Source organism: Hemicordylus capensis, chromosome 1 (genome assembly GCF_027244095.1).
Source record: "Hemicordylus capensis ecotype Gifberg chromosome 1, rHemCap1.1.pri, whole genome shotgun sequence".
NCBI lineage: Eukaryota > Metazoa > Chordata > Lepidosauria > Squamata > Cordylidae > Hemicordylus > Hemicordylus capensis.
In genome coordinates, this window is record NC_069657.1 from 274568428 (window position 1) to 274573415 (window position 4988).

A 4988-nucleotide genomic window follows, 5' to 3' on the forward strand; every position below is an offset into this window, starting at 1 on the left:
CGGGAAGTCAGTGCTTACTTATGTGTAGAATTAGATAGCTGAATGCAATTTGAATGTAAAAGCTATTGTAAAATCCAATAAAAATTTAAAATGACAGAATAGGAAGAAAAGTACATACATGATCCAATCTTACTACCGCACCAGAGGTGCTTATTTTATCCCTGCGGCCATCAAACTGTTTGAGGCTGAAGTTCAAGCACAATTACTCTATGGAGTTCAGCTGGGCATATATGCTAAAGCTGAAGCAGTTAAATTTTTTAAAATACATATATTTCAGGTTCCTAGCTGTGTCCCTAGAGCGGTTCTCCAGCTCGAAGTGAGGTTGATTAAATTAGAGGCTAAGGCCTGGATCTGCATTTTTGAATATTGGCTCAAGATTACATTTAACCCCATTGGATTAGCTCCCTTGGTATTGAAAGATATATACCATTCAAGATGGGGAAAAGGTGTAGAGGAAAAGCTCCGTTATTATGGGTTTCCCCCCGCTGCTATATTAACTTTAGGATCTGGTACGGGATCCGTTGATATGCATTAGAATGGGTTCTGCGCCTGCGCTGAAGCCTCTCGGTGTCGAGTTTTACAGCTCCTTCCAGGCGCCTGCGCCCCGCCCCACGTGACCACGTGGCTATTTAAGGCGGGAGGAAGCGCAGGCTGCTCAGTTCCTTTGTGACCGCCGTGGAAATCACTTGGTTTCTACGGCTCCTTCGCGACTGAATCCTTGGAAAAAATTCTCAGTTTTGATTCACTGGTTTTGATATTGGACTGTTTGACTATTCTACTACTACTACTATCGTTTTGACCCGGACTGAAATTACCTTGGCCTTCTTGTTCCACTGTTTGGCGAAAGATCGGACTGATTTCTGGCTTCTGGCTTCGGCTTGTGAGTACCATGGAATCCCCTGTAGGGAAACGTAATTTTAAACGCTGCACAGAGTGCAAAGCTAAATTGCCCTCACAGGATCGTCACAATTTATGTCTCTTGTGCCTTGGCGAGGCCCACAAGACTGCAGCGTGTAAAATCTGCCTATCATTTTCGAAGCAAACTCGGAGAAATCGCGAGTTGCGTTTGAGGGCTGCTCTATATGATGATGTCCTATCGGGGCCCTCTTCAAAATCTCCTCAGCCGCATAGCTCGAAGGACCTGGGTCCGGCCCAGTCTAAAACTTCGAAGCTTCATCCCAAGAAATCCCCTAAGTCCTTGAAAAGGCCGGGAGAAAAGATGGCGTCCGCAACTGCTCCCGCCAAAAAATCACGGCACCGAGCTTTGTCGGAATCGACACCGTCGCCGACTGCAGCGCAAGAGGTTGTGTTCGTCTCGGAATTGACGAGTACGGCGCCGAAAAAATCTATGCCACAACCTTCGCCACCTACAGAATCGACTTCGATATCGAGGTCTCCAGCTGAACCCTTGTCGATATCGAAGCCTGCTGCTAGCTCGACATCGACACCGCCTTCCATACCGATTACTGCTGAGCCGCGGTCGACATCGAGACCGGCTGCTAGTTCGACATCGACACCACCGTCCAGGCCGACAGTTACTGAGCCACGGTCGACATCGAGACCTGCTGCTACCTCGACGTCGACGCAACCATCCATACCGGTTACGTTAGATCCAATTGCCCAAGGTCCTTCGACATCGACTGCAAACATCTCGATGCCGATGGAAGAATTCCCTCCGCCTTCTCAGGCTGCAAGTGTTTTGATACCGACTACAAGAGACCTACAACCGGCGCCGACACCGATTCGCTCGCCGTCGATATCGAGAGAAGAAATTCAAACTTCAGCACTGAATACCCCGGTGAATGTCACAACCGTGACTCCACGGTTTCGAGCACCCATGACTTTTACTATGTTAGAGACGGCAGAGGTTGATGCTCCACAATTAGATCCACTGATTAAAATGCTGGACTCTACTGCTACCACTCCCGCTACCTATCAGGGAAATACAACCTTCAAAGTTGGGACCATGGTACTAACAGCTGGACAACTTGCCTTGCCAACTCCATGGCACACTTGTGGATTCAGCCATCAAGTATCGCCCTCAACAGAATCGGCCTTGCCAGGGACTGTTTCTCCTGGAGCAGGTTATGACTTCCAAGAGCACCGGACATGGAGGTCTTCCATGACAACTGCTCTACCTCTCAACAGAACATTTTCTACCGTGGGGACACAGACGAAAGTCAACACCACCTCCGTGCAAACCCAAACAAATGTTCAAAAATTCCTTGATGCGGATGCACAAACTGACCCTGCTCCTACCACACACCCGAGGAAAGCTGTATCACCATCTCGCCATTCTATTTCAGACGCAGAATCTGGTGAAAGTCACCATGGATCATCTGACTTTGAGTCCGATGGAGAAACTATTGAAGCGGACCCATCTCCTGATGTGGCTACTCCATCCCATGTGTCGCCAACGGAGGAATTAAAGGCCTACCACTGCCATGTTAAACGTATGGCGAATGCACTGGGGTTGGATCTTAGTTCACAATTGAAGACAATAGACGATCCTGTCTACAATTTCATGCGTAGATCACAGTCGGCTGAACCCGTGGCGCTTCCCCTGCTACCGATAATTTCAAACGCTGCACAGTGCGCTTGGGAAGTCCCCCACACCTCCACCCCAACGTCTAAAAGACTGGAAGGACTCTACCGAGTTCAGGAAAGAGATAACACCGACCTCTTTAAACACCCAGTCCCTAATTCGTTGGTCATCGACTGTGCCACGTCCTCCAAATCTACTCGACGTCATACTACCCCTGCAGATAAAGAAGGCAGGAAGTTAGATGTGATGGGAAGAAAATTGTATTCTACTTCCTGTTTGTCGGTCAAAGTAGCGAACTATCTAGCCTGTATGTCTAAGTACAGTTACTGTATTTGGGAAGATCTAGAAAAAGATCTGGATTCCATGACATTGGATGAAATAAAACTGAGGTTCCGGAAAATGTTACAAAAGGCAGGGGACCTTACCTGCCAACAGCTGAGTACTGCTAAGCACCTGGCAGAATCTGAATCCCGCTCCATCACAACTGCCGTTACCTTACGTCGACACGCCTGGCTGAGATCGGCAAACCTGCAACAAGACATGAAGGACAAAATTGAGGGTCTGCCTTTTGACGGCAAAGGTCTCTTCTCCGAGGAAACTGACGCCACCATGGAGAAGATGAAGAAGTCAAAATTTACTGCTAAAACCTTCACTTCTACGGTTTCACAATCCACGTCTTATGGGAATAGACAACGTACCTCGTATAGACGGGGTTCATCGTATAGACAGCAGGACCGTAGAGACTTCCGGAAAACTTACCATCAGTTTTCTAAGAGACCAACCCAACAAAAAGGGAAATTTGCGTCCAGCCAACGTAACAAACATTCGGACGGAAACAAACAGCGTCTTTGAAGTTCAAGTCAGCCTATCGTCCACAAATGGTACTTCCCTATTCTCCTGCTCCCAGAACACCAACGAGCAATGGAGTCTGGTCTACAACATCCCACAACCGGACCCACTAGCCGCCAATACAATCAGGCTGGCAAGTCATGCAAACGCATGGCGCAACATAACATCGGATCTTTGGGTCCTAAAGATCATTCAATCAGGTTATGCAATAGAATTCAAAACCATACCGAAATTCAGGAGAATTCGGTTCACACGCGCTTCACCAGCTCTTCGAGAGGAGTTGGAAAAACTCCTACTCAAGAAAGCAGTAGTACCAGTACGATGGGCAAACCGCCGGGAGGGATTCTACTCTCGGTACTTCCAAATTCCAAAGAAGGACGGAGGTATTCAGCCCATCATGGACTTGCGACATCTGAACAAGTTCATTCATGTGAAAAAGTATCGGATGACGACGTTGCAGGACGTCCTACCTCTTCTACATCTGGAAAGGTGGTTTGTAACGTTGGATTTGAAGGATGCCTATTTTCACATTGGGATCCGACCTTCGTATCAAAAGTATCTACGGTTTACAGTGGGGACCTCACTGTTCCAATACAGGGTGCTGCCATTCGGCCTTTGCACAGCTCCCCGTGTCTTTACAAAGTGTATGGCAGTGGTAGTCGCCCATCTGCGGACAAGGGGTCTGAAGCTGTATCCGTATCTGGACGATTGGCTTCTATCCTCGAGGAGCAGAGAGGAGTTACTATCACAGATAACATACATGCTGAAGCTTCTCCGGGACTTGGGCATACAGGTAAACTGGAAAAAGTCGAAGCTAACGCCAGCAAAGTCCATTTCTTACATTGGAGCTCAGCTCAATGCCACAATGGGAAGGGCGTTCCTGCCAGAGGAACGGTTTCAAAGCATAACGTCCCTAGTCAGGACTTTCCAGTCCACGCGACAACAAACCGCTTGGCATGTACAACGTCTGTTGGGCCTGATGGCGTCATGCAGAACAACTGTCCGTTATACTCGCCTCAAAATGAGGAAATTGCAACTGTGGTTCCTGTCCTCCTTCAATCTACTCAGAGACAGCTCCGAGAAACTGCTGACGATTCCACTGCCTATCCTGAGGTCACTCTCTTGGTGGACCCAGCGATCGAATCTGCAAAGGGGAATTCCTTTCCACGTCCAACTCCCATCCGTATGGGTCACAACCGATGCCTCTCTCCACGGATGGGGGGGTCATTGCAATGCCGCTACTACACAGGGCCTTTGGACGCGGAGCCAGAGTCTCCTGCACATAAACTTCTTAGAGCTGCTAGCTGTATTCCAAACCATGAAGGCCTTTCTCCCCATGTTACGGGGCAGGGTAGTCCAGTTGCAATTGGACAACACCACAGCTATAGCCTACCTCAACAGGCAAGGGGGGACAATCTCCAGATCCCTCTGTGCTCTGAGCATCCAGATCTGGCACTGGTGCATCAGGAACAGCATAACGCCAGTTGCAATTCACATAAAGGGCTCCGACAACGTGTTAGCAGACGATCTCAGCCGCTCGTTCACCAGGGAACGTCACGAGTGGGAACTGAACGACCAGTATCTTCAACAGATC

General features: G+C 48.6%; 1 long non-coding RNA gene across 1 annotated transcript; it reads right to left on the reverse strand.

Moving 5' to 3' along the window:
- Positions 1-877: 877 nt before the first annotated feature.
- On the reverse strand, positions 878-3035 carry LOC128340850 (uncharacterized). Its single transcript, XR_008314026.1, has 3 exons — positions 2971-3035; positions 2681-2759; positions 878-899 (listed from the first exon to the last, which is right to left on the reverse strand). It is a non-coding gene; the product is annotated as an uncharacterized LOC128340850 (long non-coding RNA).
- Positions 3036-4988: the final 1953 nt, after the last annotated feature.